Raw genomic sequence first — 17,531 nt, 5'->3', positions numbered from 1 at the left:
GCGTTATTCCCAAACTCCAGAAACACGAAATATAGGATCTATCCCGAAAGTTTGGTATCATTCCCTTTCAGTGTATTCTGGTTTACATATTAAGGCAGGAATGAAAGTTCAAGCTACAGAACTTGCAAAATTAATATTTTTGTTAAAGTTTCCAACAGTGCACTTTAGGATGGGGGCAAAGGGCTTTAAATTTTTCTGTAGCTATTTTGTACCAACCAAAATACTGTCTACTTATATTCGCAGATGTTTTTCTAATATGATTGCTATTCTCAAGTCAAGGATTAGCATCAATGGTTATTACCAATAGTCAAAAATAGAATTCCATTATGTAACTACATACTAGGGAAATTTGGAGTGAAGATGACATACATTTCAGACTTGAGAGATATCCAAGGGTAAATACCTCATATTTGTGCTATACACAAAATAGCCTTTTAAGGGAAATTCTGTGCAACTGAACTGATCAGCAATATATGCATTTAAAACTGATGCTCTTATAGCATAGTTATTGTAAGAATGCCATATATAAAATGAATGCCTCTAATTGTAGTATCAGATTCTTAATGTTTCCAAACTGACTTTCTCAACGTGATCAGTATACTGGTGTGATTTATTTACTTGCAGCTTGGAAATGGAAGGCAGAAACTGGTTTTGAGTTAATGGATTTTACTAACTAGAAGTGCTGAGTCAGTAAAAATCAAACCATAAAAATCATAACTAGTTAGCTGTCCACTGAGCTCCATGATTGTCTAGTTTTAGGAATGTCAGGGTAAGAAAATTTCTTATCAATAAAGTCATAAAAATATATGTATTGCTTTCTTTTGATACATTGGAAAGCAGTCCCAGTTTTCTGTCAAAAGTTATGGCTAGCAATATCTAAGCTAAGTATCCCAGATAATAATATTGTCTGAATATTTTGGGGTGTTCTAATTAGAATGATCCTAGTTAGAATTTCCTTGGATTAAACAGCAGATTTTAAAATATTAATAAAAGCTATTTAAATGAAACTCAAAACAGAAAATTTAAGACTCAAGTTTTAATTAAATATTAAATTCTAACTTAAGGGGAAAGGGCTAGTTAAATTCGACCATTACTGTGATCTATGAACGGAAATTCAGCAGCATTGAATTTTCTCCTTTCCCTGTGTCCGACACTCTCTCCTTCTCACCCTTTCTCCTGCTGGGTGTCTTGAACAAGGGAGACTTATTCTCTAATATTTTGGAGGCTGGAATTCCAAGATTAAGGTACTGGCAGAGTTGACTTCTCCTGAGGCCTCTCTCCTTGGTGTGCAAACGACCACCTTCTTACTGTGTCCTCACATGGCCTGTGCTTATGCATCACTGATGTCTCTTCCTCTTCTTATGGACATCAGTTCTATTGGATTAGGATCCCACCCTATGACTTCACTTAACCTTAACTACTTCTTTAAAGGTTCTATCACCAAATACAGTCACTTTGGCGGTTAGGGCCTCAACGTATGATTGGGGTGGGGGGAACGGCATAATTCAACCCATAACATATATGTAAACAGGATTTCATCGATGAGGTTTTCTATTGCCTTATGACTAGGACATAATCTTCTTTAGCAAATAATAAAATTGAAAAAGTGAAATCAACAGAATTCTTACTGAAGAAAAAAATAACATCCTAGATTATGTATGTTGCCATGTTCACTAGGTCCCACCTTGACTAATCTTGAATGCGGTAAAGTTTATTTCTAATGTTCTTGTCTTCACTCATCTATGCACCTTCTTTCAACATTGGTCTCTCTAGTAAACTTGTTCTTCAGACGATTCCTTATTTTTCTCACAGGCTCAATTATCTTCCCTCCTCTATCGAGGACCTAACTTGTCCCCAGCCTCTATAATCAGTGCCTGCTCAAAAAACAGTTAAATAAATAAATAAATAAATAAATAAATCCAGTTGAAACTAATAAGATTCTATTTTACTAAACCACTTAGTACTGTTTGACATTGTTGACCTCTCTCTTCTTCCTTACCTCATTTTCATTTTTCATTTACATTCTGAAAATTTCCGAAATCTTTTTTATCTCTAGTTCAGATCTCTACTTAAATTCCTGACACACATAGCAGATTGACTACTAGACATTTCCACCTGGATATCACACAGACACTTCAAATGCAGCATATTCAAAACTGAGATCATTATTTCTCATGCCTCTCCTACCCAATCTTCACATTTCTGTCTCCGTTGCCCACTCATTCATTTCTTATTCATTTGCCCAGTCACATCTTTGACTCCTTCCTCTCTACCTTCATCTAATCTATTATGTTTCACCAGTCCACATTGTACATTCCCCCCCCACCACATTTTACATCCCTGAAATTGTGGTGCTTCTAACAATCAACGGTGTACCACATTTTATTATCTGGCAGGTTTTTCCTTCCTAGTGCTATATAAAATGATATATTTTAAATCAATGGAGTTTTAGATTCCATGAAATATAATATTGTCACATCTAGTAGATTGCATAACCTCATGTCTTTGAAATATGCCCACTTTTCTCCATTTCTTCTGCTACTTCTCAAGGTCACATTGCTTTCATTTCTCCCGAGGATTATTCTAAGAATCCTTCCACTCTGGTACTGTTCACTAACCACCAGGGTTACCCTTCACTCCAGTTGTCTACTTTGGAACTAAAATGATCTTTTAAAATGAAATTTTGATTTTGTCTTTCCCAGGCTTAAAACACTTTAATGACTTTCTGTTGCTCACAGAGTAAAAACCAGACTCCTTACTATGGCTTACAAGCTTCTGCATCAATTTAACCTGTGCAGGGCTCTTAAGCTTATCACTCAGCACTGGTGATCTGTAGACTCACTGAATCCATTCCAATGTTTCAAGCCTGCCTTTTTTTCTTTCCTCAGAGACTGACTACACATACTAGTTTCCCACACTACTCCCCTTTCCCTGGCTAACTTGTATTTATCTCTCAGGTTTTACCTTATATATTAGTTCTTCCATGAACTTCCCCTGACCTACCCAAGTCTGGGTTAAAGACTTCTTCTATAACATTTGATAATTCTCAGTCAGCATTTACCTCTGTTTGGATTGTATATTTGTCTGTGGGATAGGATAAATTGTATATTTATTACCATAATTTGTATTTCCTCTGCTTCATTTCCCTTCTCCCAGTAAGAAGCTAGATACTTTGCATATTCTTTGCTTTAGGCATTGTTTTCAAGGCTAAAAAAGCTTATCTTTTGCAAAAGCTAAAGTCATTGAAGAGATTAAGATAAAATTGACTTTAGGATCAGCCTGGGAATTAAGGAGATTTCCCTCTGTGATGCTACAAGAAGTGGGGACTTGTTTCTCATTCTCTGAAAGCACACAAGGAATGTGCCAAGATTTCAGAGGCTTGCACCATTAGTTAGTTAGGGAAACTGCTTCCTAGACATAAGGACCCCCAGCCTCATTTAAATTTCTACGGCCTTAAGGATCATAGATACAGATGCATCCGAATGGATGACATGAAATGGGACCCCACATAGATGAGCCAATGGGACCTAATACATCTGACCAGATAAAGACAAGAGAGGTATCTCTGGAAATGGGGTGAGGAGCTGGATGAGAGTATGACTAATATTGAGCTTTTCCCCAGACTGATGATGTGAAGACTACAAAAAACATTTAGGCTGATTAAAGAAAATTTAGAAATGCTATATACCTTCCATGGCCAAGTTTGTGGACTGAGCTTCAATTGCGTAATATCTGTGTCCTCTACCACACATCCAGGGCATTTATTTTCTGCTCCTCTATCTTGTTATTTATTTATGTATTGATTTATTATTAATTAATCATTTGTTAAATGCTGTTTCTGAATCTATTGATATGATCCTGTGATTTTATTTTTCTTTTTAGTCTGTTGATGTGACAGATAACATTTAGTTCTTTTTCCTTTTTTTTTTTTTTAATTGGGGAATATTGGAGAACAGTGTGTTTCTCCAGGGCCCATCAGCTCCAAGTCGTTGTCCTTCAATCTAGTTGTGGAGGGCACAGCTCAGCTCCAAGTCCAGTCGCCGTTTTCAATCTTTAGTTGCAGGGGGAGCAGCCCACCATCCCATGTGGGAATTGAACTGGCAACCTTATTGAGAGCTCGTACTCTAACAAACTGAGCCATCCAGCTGCTCCACATTTAGTTTGTTTTTGAATGCTGTACCAGCATTGCATACCAGGGATAAATCCCACTTGTTCTTGGTGTATAATTCTTTTTATACTTTTTTGGATTTGATTTGCTAATATTTTGTTGAAGACTTTACATTCATGAGAGATTACTGCCTGTGGTTTTCTTTTCTCATACTGTCTGTATTTTGTTTTGTTATTAGGGTAATGCTGGCCTCTTAGAATGAGATAGGCAGTATTCCCTCTGTTTCTGTTCTCTGAAAGAGATTGTGGAAAATAGGTATAATCTCTTCCCTAAATGTTTTGATAGAATTCACCAGTGAACACAGGAGGGCCTGGTGCTTTCTGTTTTGAAAGGTTATTAATTATTCATTCCATCTCTTTCATAAATATGGACCTATTCAAATCATGTATTTCTTCTTGTGTGAGTTTCAGCAGATTGTGTCTTTCAAAGAATTGCTCCATTTCATCTAAGTTATCAAATTTGTGAACATAGAGTAGGTCAAGTTAGTTTATAGTGTTGATCATCAGTTCACTGAAGCTTTGTTAATATTTTTTTCAGTCTTTTATTCTGTATCATTTTGAATACTTTACATTGCTGTCTTCAATGTTTAATTGTTCAATGTCTATTTGTTTCTTCTGCAATGTTTCATCTGCTGTCAATCTCATCTAGTGTATTTTTTAAATTAACTTTTAATTTTTAGAGCAGTTTTGGTAGTTTCACAGCAAAACTTAGCAAAAAGTAGAGTTCCTACATGCTCACTCCTCTCACTCACAGCGTCCCCAGCATCGACGTCTCTTTGCACAGGGGTTTCATTGGTTACAATCAATGAACTATCACTGACACACCATTATGGAACAAAGTCCATTGTTTACATTATGGCTCATTTTTTTCTGTTGTGCCTTTCATGGTGTTTGACAAATGCACAATGACATGTTTCCACCCTTATTGTTTCATACAGAATAGTTTCACTTCCTCAGAAATTCCACATTCCACCTATTCTTCCGAGTCATCTTTTTTCTCCTCCCCTTCCACCCCCTTGCCCAAGTTCTTGGCAACCACAGATATTTTTAATGGAGATGTAATTGACATATAACATCGTAATAGGTACTCTATGGTTTGATATATGTATATATTACAAAATGATTACCATAGTAAATTTAGTGAATATCTATCACCTCACAGTTACACATTTTTTTTTTTTGTGATGAGAACTTTTGAGATCTACTCCTTTAGCAACTTTCAAATATAGTCATGCATCTCTTATCGATGGGTATACATTCTGAGAAATGCGTCATTAGGTGATTTTGTTGTGTTTTGTGAACATCACAATGTACTTTCATAAAAGCAGATGTTATAGCCTATCCCTAGGTTATAGGGTATAACCTACTGCTCTCAAGCTACAATCTCTATAGCATGTTACTGTACTGAATACTATAGGCAATTGTAACACAATGGTATTTGTGTATCTAAACATATCTAAACATAGAAAAGATACAGTAAAAATATAGTATAGAAAATAAAAAATGGCACACCTGTATGGGGTGCTCACCATGAATGGGCCTTGCAGGACTGGAATTGCTCTGAGTGAATCAGTGGTGAGTGGATGTGAAGGCCTGGGGCATTATTGTACACTACTGTAGGCTTTATAAACACTGTACACTTAGGCTACACTAAATTTATAAACAACAGGAGAATAAATCAAGCACAAGAGAAAATGATGCAATCAAGAGATATGGTAAACACAAGATATATGAGGCTGTTTCTGGTTAACACAATGTATAATTTTATAGTAAAATATATATTTTTGTAAGTAGAAAGAGTACATGCCAAAACAAGGATTAAAAGCATATAGTATAGTAAATACATAAACCAGTAACATAGTCATTTATCATCATTAAGACACATAATTGTATGTGCTATACTTTTTTATGACTAAGAGTGCAGGAGGTTTGTTTATACCAACATCACCATAAACACATGAGTAATGTGTTGAGCTGAAATATTACCCCAGTTATGACATCACTAAGCCATAGGAATGTTTCAGCTCCATTATAATCTTATGGGGCCACTGTCATTGACCAAAACATCATTATGCAAAGAATGACTGTATACAATATTGTTAAATATAGTCATGTGTATAATGTAGCTATGCTGTACATTACATCCCCAAAAATTATTGATCTCATAACTGGAAGTTTGTACCTTTTGATCGCTTTCAGCCATTTTGCCCAAGCCCTAGCCTTGCCTCCAGAGACGGCCAATCTGTTCTCTTTATTTATGACTTCAATTCTCTTTAAAGGTTCCACATATAAGTGAAATCATACAGTATTTGTCTTTCTCTGTGTGACTTATTTCACATAGCATTTTCTCTTCTATCTTAAGCGCTTTTCTTGCCCTCCCTCCCTCTACTTCTTCCTGCCTCAAAGAGCATTATAATTTTTAATCTGTGAGTTAAAAATGTTTTAAAAGATTGAAGAGATATCCAAGGGTATCCTCTGGTTCCAAACATACTTTTCCCTAACTGGATTGAATCTTGGAACAGAAAACAGTGGCAAAACTGGTAAAATTTGCATAAGTTCTATAGTTTAGTTACTAATACTATGTCAATGTTAATTTCATGGTTTTGACAATTTTTTTAAAGTTACGTAAGTTGTTAACATTAGAGGAAGCTGAGTGAAAAGTATATCTGACCCTTCTGTACTATTTTAATAAAACAATTCTCGATAGATGTAGAGCTTTTCAAATTTTCTATTAGATTTTGTGTTGTTTTGGTTTTTAAATAACAGCTTTATTGAGCTATAAGTCATACACAATGAAATTCACTCTCTTAAAATGCACAATTCAGAATTGTGCAACTATCACCACTGCATAATTTCAGAATATTTCATCACCCCCGCTCCCCCCACCGCCGCAAAAGATCCTATACCCATTAGCAGTCATTCGTCCTCCCTCTCTCTCAACTTCGTCTACTGGCAACCACTCATTTACTTACTGTTTTTATGGATTTGCCTGTTCTAGACATTCATATAATATGCACCTTTTTGTGACTAGTTTCTTTCACTTAGTGTAACATTTTCATCATTAATCAATATTGTCACATGTATCGATACTTCATTTCCTTTTATGGTTGAATAATACTTCATTCTAGATGTATCACATCTGCTTATCCATTCATCAGTTGATGGGCATTGAGATGTTTCCATTTTTTGGATGAATAATGCTAATATGAACATTCATGTGAATGTTTTCATGTGGAGATATGTTTGGTATATAACATATACCAAATACTTGGGTATATAACTAGAAATAGAATTGTAAGTTCATGTGGCAACAGTATGTTTAATATTTTGAAGGTCTGTCAGACTCTTTAAAAATGACAGCACCATTTTATATTTCCACCAGCAATACGGGAGATCCAATTTTGACATATCCTCCCAAATTCTTCTTATTGTTTCTTTTTAATTTTAGCCAAGCTAGTGGATATGAAGTGATAGCTCATTGTGAATTTGACTTGCATTTCCCTAATGACTAACGATATTGAGTGTCTTTTCATGTGTTTACTAGACATTTACATTTTTGAAGTAATGGCTATTTAAATCCTTTGCCTATTTTTAAATTGAATTATTTATATTTATATTTTTTAGAAGTAAAGATTCTTTATATATCCAAGGCACAAGTCCCTTATCTGATATATAATTTGTAAATATTTTCTTTCCTTCTATGAGTTGTTTTTTTCTATTTTCTTGATGGTATCCTTTGAAACACAAAACTTTATAACTTTGACCCATTTCAATTTATCTATTTTTTTCTTTTCTCATTTGAGTTTTGGTGTTTTCAACTGAAGAAACCATTGCCTAATCCTAGCTCATGTAGGTTAACTTTTATCTTTTCTTTTAAGACTTTCATAGTTTTAGTTCTAACATTTAGATAAATGATTCGTTTTGAGTTAATGCTTGTACAGTATATGGTGTGAAGTAGGCGTTCAATTTCATTTTTTTGCATGTGGATATCTAGTAGTCCTAATGCCATTTGTTGAAAAGCTCTCTGTGCTATTTTTACAATTTTTCTTTAAGTGCAAAATTATTTCAAAATAAAAAAAAATTAAAAATAAACAAATAAATAAAGATAAAGAAATTGTTTATTTATTTATTTATTTAATTTATTATTATTATTATTATTATTATTATTATTATTATTATTATTATTTAGTACTACCTTTTGGTTCTGCCATTCTGCAATCTGATCTCCCCAGTGATTTTAGGGAGCACAATGTCATGAGAGTGTGTAATATTGGCAACTATAAAAGGCTACCATCATCAGGCTTCTTAAAGATGCTAGTGTCCACTTTACCAGTACAACTTTTTTTGTCTGAGTGTCTATTGGGCCATCCTGTGAACAAGGGAGGGAAGGAAAGAATCCTCCATTCTCACATAATAAATCCATTCTCACTATCCCTCCTGAGACTTTCAATCTGTTTCTTAATGTTCTATCAAAGCAATTCTCTAATTTCCATCTCATTTATAATAGCCCATGGTCATGTCCAAGCTTCAAAGAACCATACAAGCAGGGTATTAGGCCATGTTGCAGGAATTCTTGCCATAATGTCGAAAACTGAATTTTTCATTTAATTGTCCTTAACCATCCTGTACTCTACACCCACTCCAAGCCAAAGTCACCTCACATACATTCTCAAGGATCCTACTGCTACATATTAGCTAGATGTTATGTCTTCTTATTTTACAAACATTTCCTCCTGTATTCTGGATTGTTTTCCTGCTCAGGCTATGCTGAGCCCTGACCTTGGTTATTTTACTGGAGGCAGTGGGGAATGCTTGGAGCAGACATTGAGGAGAAGTATTACATCTCAAGCTACTTACCAGATATTTAGATTTCAAAGCAAGGGGAGTCTACTCTCCTTTATCAGGAAGTAGGTGACTTAATTAAATAAATAGTTCATTTAGTTAACAAGTACTTTTGAGTCATTACCACTCCCAGGAACAGTTTTGCATATTTCTGATTTTTTTTTTTTTTGGAGGTTCATGTCTCCTGTTAAGAGGTAACAGCTTTTTTTTCTGTCTGCCAAAATTCTCTAAGAACAATTAGCTAATGATTTCATCTTTTTTAACTAGATTTATTCAGCAGTTGAAACTTTAAAGTTAATGTAATCCTTAAAGAATAGGAAATCAAACAGAATTATGATTTTACCAGTATATTTTGCAAGACCTTACTCCTGATCAATATGCAGCTATTGTTATTAACTGAGTGTATACTGTGTGTTCATGTAACAAAAACAAAAAGATTGAAGAAAAGAAAAAAAAAACATAAAAGTCCTTGTAAATATGTAATTACTGAACTGATATGGAAAAGTCACTAGAAAACCAAGACTACCAAATATTGATAGTGCAGCTATTCAAAGTTAATACTGAAAATGTGCTAACTTTAGAATATTTTTCCACTCCTAAACCATATTTCTAGAATTATTCTTACATATTGAAGGAAAAAAAGATGGGGAGAGAAGAACCACTTTCTAGCCTGTCTTATATTGGAGAATCAAAGAGAAGGCTTTTAAAAAAGGATATTTACTGTTATCCTTACTTGTCCTCAATCACCTAAGAAAAATGATAATGGAAAAATGGGCCAAAATTTTTGACTTATTTTTACCCAAGGGAATAATTTTCTTTCAGTACGGGACACATATTTATTTTTTTCCTATGTATCTAAATTAGAAAATTAATCATAACCTATGTAATAATCAGTTTCTCTTTTTGAGCCATTGGGATGCATTTGTGCCTATACTGTGGAGAGTTTTTCTGTTTTTGCTTTTGGTTGTTGATAAGAGTTTTTCTCTTTATCACTCTGCACACACTGAAGTTTTCTCTTCAACCAACCCTTGAAAGTATTACAGGTAAAAAGGCAGCAATGTTAACTACACCAGATTACAAGGGATATAAATGTGAATTGCATCTCTTACTTCATAGACAATCTGATTGGAAGTTGCTTGTTTTCTGTCCTTGTAACTCTGCACCCTTTGGGTTTGCATGCCCTTATTCCTAAGGAAGGAATACTTTAATCAGGCTACACAACAATGGTTCAGGGAATAGGAGGCTGACTACCCTCATGCCATTGATTACACCTCATATACTAACTGAATGAATAATAATAAAGGCTGCAATATAATTTTATTTAGCAGAAAGAGATAGGTTTGCTTATACATAATGGATAAGAAATAAATCTGTCCAGATCTAGTGCTTCTTCTGGAGCTCTTTCTAATTTTGCTATGCCCTGGGAATGAGAAACTATACCAATTACAAGCCAGCAAGTCTACCAAAAGCTCACATCTTTTAGAAATATAAGTTTGCATTACTCTGCAAAAGTATACAGACCAGCTGAGATGCTGACTAAAGAAAAATGGAATGAAGATTTCCCCATCATGATGGTGAAATAGGTAAACTCTGTGCTTACCTCCTCTTTGACCACATTAAAATTACAACTAAACTACAAAACAACCATCATTTAAAATCATCTGAAGTCTACCTAAAACAAAGCCCTATAACTAAGGATATACAGAAAAAGCCACCTTGAGACTGGTAGGAGGGGCAGAGACACAGAGTGGGCTGCCCGACACCCACATGGGACCATTAACAATTGGAAGGGTCATCTTGGCTGTGGAGGTCACCCCCTTGCCAAAGGAGTGAGGGGTCCCAGCCCCAAACAAGGCTCCCCAGCCCAGGGTTCCAGAGCTGGGGAGAGAAGTTCCCATAACTACTGGCTGTGAAAACCAGCAGTGATTGTGGCTGAGTGAGACAGAGGGCAGCCTGAGTACCAAGTGCTCCACTTAAAGGGCCCATGCATGGACTTATTTGCTGATGGACTCACTCACTCTGAGCTCCAGCACTCACTCTGAGGGGCAGCAGGTCAAAAGTCACCAGGAACACATGGGGAGGAACTGAGTTGTCTGGCTTCAAGGCAAAGGCTGGAGGGGCAGCTTTCCCCAAGACGGAGGAGCTGGCAGAAGTCATTGTTTCTTTGTTGAGCCTTGCCCTGTCTCTGTATGCAAACACCGGTGGCCACCATATGAGTCCCATCAACCTGGCTAACATTATTTGTTCACCTGCCCAATGATTCCCTGACACTCCACAACACCTAAATTGAGGGCCCACCCAATCAGCTTCCAGTGGCTTTTCCATACAAATGGCTTGTCTTGGCTCATGCTGTAGACTTTCCTAAAATATTTCAAAGATTCACAAAACCCAAACAAGCAGCATTGATGTTACCCATACCTCTGCTTGAGCAGCCCTAAACTTGGAACTAATGTCAGCTGGCCTTGGTTCTCAGCTTGGTCTCTTGAGGCACCTCCAAGCCCAGTGCATGTGGCAGCCATCTGTGGATTGCTTTATGGCTCATGCTAGGTTGCCTTGGGCAGTACACAGGCTGCAGCTAAACGTGGCAAGCAGCTGGGCCCCTCCCAGAAGGCCCTGGGCAGGCATGCCCTGTGATCAGCTTTGGAGGACGACACACCCAAAGGGCAGAACTGGCAGGTACCAGAGCCTTGCTAAAGTGAATCCTGCTTCATAGCATCAGCCCCTGCACCACAGTTTCTCCATTGTAGTTACAGACAGTCCTCAAAATCAATCAGCCAGAGAGTCAATCCCTCCCATAGACATGCAAACAACAACCAAAGCTCAACTACAACAGGAGGGCACACAGAACCAACACAAGGGAAACACCTGGAGCACCTGGGTGACTAGGGAAACTGTACCACTGGGCCTCACAGGACACCTACTACATAAGGCCACTTCTCTGAGATCGGAAGACATAGAAGCCCTATCTAATACATAGATATAGACACAGGGAGGCAGCCGAAATGGGGAGACAAAGATACATGCCCCAAATAAAAGAACAGAACAAAGCTCCAGAAAAAGAACAAAACAAAATGGAGACAAGCAATCTACTAGATGTAACGTTCTGAACACTAGTTATAAAGATGCTCAGTGATCTCAGGGAGAACTTCAAAAAAGAGATAGAAAACACAAAAATGGAGATAGAAAATCTAAGAAAGAAACAGTCAGGAATAAAAAATACAATAACTGAAATGAAGCATACATTAGGAGGAATCAACAGTCAATTAGATGGAGGATTGAATGAGTGATTTAGAAGATAAGGCAGCAGAAAACAACCAAACAGAATAGCAAAAAGAAAAAAAAAATCCAAAAAATAAGAATAATTTAAGGGGCCACTGGGACAACATCAAGTGTGCCAACATTCACATCATAGGGGTAGCAGAAGGAGAAGAGAGAGAGCAGGTCATTGTAAACCTATTTGAAGATATAATGACTAAAATCTTTCCTAACCAGCAAAGGAAATAGATATACAAGCTCAGAAAAAGTTGAGAGTCCCAAACAAGATGAATCCAAAGAAGCCCTCACCAAGACACATCAAAATTAAAATGCCCAAGGCTAAAGACAAACAGAGAATCTTAAAGGCAGCAAGACAAAAAAAAAAAAGAAAGAAAAGAAAACAACAGTTAGTTACCTACAAAAAAAAAAAATCCCATAAGACTATCAGCTAATTTCTCAAAGGAAACTTTGCAGGCCAAAGGGATTGGCAGGAAATATTCAAAGTGATGAAAAGCAAGGACCGGCAACCAAGATTACTGTACTGAAAACCTATCATTTACAATCAAAGGATAGATAAAGAGTTTCCCAGACAAGAAAAAGCTATAGGAGTTCATTATCAACAAATCTGTACTACAGGAATCTTAGAGGGACTTCTTTAAGATATTATTGAATATATACATTTAAGATATCTAAGAATACTAAAATGGCAATAACTGCATATCTATCAACAATTACTTTAAATATAAAGGCTCCAATCAAAGGATAGGGTAGATAAATGGATAAGAAAACAAGATCTTTACACATGCCACCTACAAGAGACTCTTCAGATCAAAAGACACACAAACTGACTGAAAATAAAGGGATGGGAAAAAGATATTTCAGGAAAATGGAAATTAAAAAAAAAAAAAGCAAGCTAAGGTAGCAATACTTATACCAGACAACATAAACTTTAAAACAAAGGCTATAACAAGAGACAAAGAAGGACTCAGTAATTCCACTTCTGCGTATTTATCTGAAGAAACCAAAACACTACTTCAGGGGGATGTGTGCGTCATATGTTCATTGCAGTGTTATTTACAATAGCTAAGATGTGAAGGCAGCCTCGGTGTCTGTCAATGGATGAATGGATAAAGAGGAGGTGGCCTATATTATAATATAATATAATATAATATAATATAATATAATATAATATAATATAATATAATATAATATGTATGGTGCCAAAAAAGTATACACATTTTAAGAAAGGAAAAAACTATTAAAATTGTAATACTCACTATATACCTGTAACAAAAGATGAGTACAAGTCACGTTTGACTTCTGCAATTACAAGAGGTGCTCAAAGTGGTTATCATCAACGTCCAGACACTTTCGATTACAGTGAACTACTGCTTGAGAAACGTTGACCAAAGTGTCAACTTGTATACATTTTTTTTTGGCACCCCTTGTATATATTAGAATATTGCTCAGCCATGGAAGGGAATGGGTTCTTGTCATCTCTGGTGGCATGGATGGACTTGCAGGGTATTGTGCTGAGTGCAATATGTCAGACAGAAAGACATATAAAATGTGATTTCACTTATATGTGGTCTAAGAAACAAAATAAAGAAGCCAGAAACAAAACTCATAGATACAGAAAACATTTTGCTAATTGCCAGATGTTAGAGGGGTGGGTGAAAAAGGGAAAAGGATTAAGAAGTACAAATTGGTTGTTACAAAGTAGTCATGGGAATGTAGGGTATAGCATAAGAAATATAGTGAATAATACTGTAATAACCATGTATGATGTCAGATGAATATTAGATTTACTGGTGTGATAGATGGGAGGAGGATTGAGGGACAGGGTAAAAAAGGTGAAGGAAGTACAGGTACAAATTAATTGTTATAAAATAGTCATGGGGATACAAAGTACAGCATAGGTTATCTAGTCAATGATATTGTGATAGCATGGCACAGTGTCAGATGGTTGGCGGACTTATCAGGGTGATCACTTCTTTGGGTATATGAACGCTGAATAACTATGGTGTACACCTGAAACTAATATAATATTGTATGTTAGCTATATCTTAATAAAAATATTTAAAAAAATAAATAAATTGACCATAAAGGTAACAGTTTATTTATAGTTTTCAATATGTCCCACCTATATGTCTATACTTAATGCAACTACTACATGGTCTTGATTACTGTAGCCATTTATAATTTTTAAATAAAGTTTTTATTATAAAGAAAAAGACAAATAGAATGTTAAATGGGAGGTGGAGAATAAAATTGATGAATATTAGTAATTATTCCAGATAATAGGAATCATTGACATACCCAGAATATTTGTAACCCAGAGCAGATAATTTATCAACATCTGTCATGTGGTAGAAAACTTCTAAGATGGCACACAATGATCTCTGCCTCTTGGTATTCATACTATTGTGTAGTCTCCTTCCACATTGTACCAGAGCTGGTCTGTGTGACCAATATAGCATAGCAAAAGTGATGCTATGTACTTCCAAGTTTAGATTGTTAAAAACAAAACAAAACAAAACATGGCTTCTGTTTTGGTCAATCTCTCTGTTATGGATCACTTGCTCTGGGGAAAGCCATGTTATAAACACCCTAAGAAGCTAACATTGCAAGAAACTGGAACCTCTTTCCAATAGCTATGTGAAAAAGCTTGGAACTAGATTTTCCAGAGGCAATCAATCAAGTTATCAGTGACTGCAGCCCAGTCTAAGAGTTTCACTACAATCTCATGAGGGACCGTGAAGCAGAACAATCCAGCGAAACTGGGACTGCATTCCTGACTCTCAGAAAATTTGTGAGACAATAAATTGTTGTTTTAAGCTGCTAAATTGTGGGCTGACGATACATTATGTAGCAATAAATAACTTTGTATACCCTTATATCTGACAAAATTATTTTTAGCAGTAATGGTGAAATAAAACAAGAAATAATAATGGCCAGAGAACAAATGTAGAGAATGAAAATTTTCCTGTTTTGAACATATATATATATATATGTGTGTGTATATATATATATGTGTATATATATATACACATATATATATAATTGTATCAGATTCAAACAAAAACTAAAAATTTGAAAAATAAAATAAATATTACAGCACCATAAAATATCAAAGTTCATATTTTTTAAATTACATTTATTCATTTTTTTCTAAAAAGGAAATAATTTATATTTATGTATGGCCAGTTCCAATTTCTATTTTGGGGACTTTAACAAATACATTGTTATTTTTGTAAACAATTATCTTTGTATAGTTATATTTAATATACAGGATAGCCATATTTGTCAATTGATGTTAGCTTAGTTGTTTGACTAGTACTTATTAATTTAATTTCAGATTTATTTTTTACACAATGCAACAGGTATAAAATGGTTTTAAAAAGTTGTATCTACTGTCTTTTTCTTCTCCTGTATTATTATTATTTTTAATCCTCTTTGTAGTGAATCATGTTAAACTTTCTTTTCTATCAATGCCTATAAAAAGAAGGTGATTTCTTGTCTTCTTTCAGCTCTGTGTCACTGGAATCTTGTTTCATTTCTAGAATATGTTCTGTGGATCTGCCAGCTTGTGTTTCTTCAAAATTTTCTTAACCATACGTGATGTTGAAGACATTACATGATTCCAAGTAGATCTTACCCTATCATGGTGATTCTTCATGACCTGTAAAAATTAGACTTATTTCAGCTCAAATATTTTCATTTATAAAATCATTTTTTCTTCAGCTCCAATTTTTATTATGTCTTTCTACTACCCATGCTGTCAAATAGGTATTGTCTGTTTCATATCTCTCATTCTCTTTCTCATTCAAGAAAAAATAATCTTTCCCTCTGCATTCTGGGGAACATCTCATTTATAATAACCCATATTTATTTCAGACTTTCTGCAGTGTAAATTCTCCCACTGCATTATTTTTTTCCATTCTGTTTTACTCTCATACTCTTTCTTTTAATTTCTGCTGGATTTCTGGTCCTCCTTTTATTTCAGAATTTTGTCATATCTTTTCATATGTATCGTGTCTTGCTCACAATCTTCATTTTTATAAAATTTTGCATGAATGCACATAATTAATTTCTTCTGACACATTTCTTATGAAAATATGCTGTGTAAATGCTAAATATGCCTATATGTGCTCCTTTTATTTTTGAGAAACTTTTGGTGGGCCACATGTCTATCTGTTGTGGGATCTACCCAGGTTTTGTATTTTCTGTAAAGCAGAGTGCACAGCATGGATTTCAAAATGTATACTGAATGGTTTTAGAATTTTCCTCCCAGAAATTTATATTATGAGTTTAGCAATTCAGAGACCTGACAGAAAAAAGTTCAGTCTCAGAATTGTGAGTGATCCCAGTAGAAATTTCAACTTAGTCTAACTTCTCAGTGTTTGACAAAATTGTTCTGCTAGAAGGCAGTTTTCTTTTGGAGCTGCTAAGTCAGAAGCTGTGTGAACAGACAGAGATTTTACCCAGCTTGAAAACTAACAACTTAGTCTGTCATAGTTCTATAGATATAGAAATATGAATAGACATATATTTTGTATCTCTTTCTACCTCTACCTCCACCTCCACTTCCATCTCTTAACTACCCTTGGGTCAGAGAAAGAGACTACTACTACTCACAGCAAAACTGGCAGCCCCAGAATCATCTTGCATCAAGTTCCCCTTTTCCAATACCCATCAGGGTGATGTGATGATAAACCCTGAAAGTGGGAAACAGTTTTTACGGGACTGCTGGAAGAAGATATTATTCAGTACCTTGAAATATAAGCAAATCTCCTCTAAGGGTGTGAGGGGAGAGGTGTCTCTAATTTTATTACTCTGGAATATAAGCAAATGTCTCTGGAGAGAGAAAGTTCTATCTTTACAACTCTGGAACATGTCAGAAAAGTATATCTTAAATCTTTCCAGAGGGACACGCTATCTCTGTCTTCCAAAATCGTTACTTAGCATGTCTTTTCTGCATGAAAGCTGAGTGTGCAGGAACACAAGAAATCCATAGAGAATTGTCTCCCACCAGGACCCTGATTTACAGCCCAAGGACATGTCATAGCTTTCTCTGGGCTCCTTCCTGGTACTGATACCTGTTCCATCAGGCCTTGTCTTGCTTGTTCCCAGGTAAGCCCTCCTGACAGTCTGCTTCATGTACTTGTTTAAAACCTTAAGCCTCCAGACGAGTTGGTTTTGAAGTCGGATAATATGTTGTGGGTAAACATATCCTAGAAGGATATCTGTACCCCTATCTCCTTTCC

Source organism: Rhinolophus ferrumequinum, chromosome 4 (assembly GCF_004115265.2).
Source record: "Rhinolophus ferrumequinum isolate MPI-CBG mRhiFer1 chromosome 4, mRhiFer1_v1.p, whole genome shotgun sequence".
NCBI lineage: Eukaryota > Metazoa > Chordata > Mammalia > Chiroptera > Rhinolophidae > Rhinolophus > Rhinolophus ferrumequinum.
The sequence above is the reverse complement of the archived record's forward strand: the minus strand, read 5'-3'. Positions refer to the sequence as shown.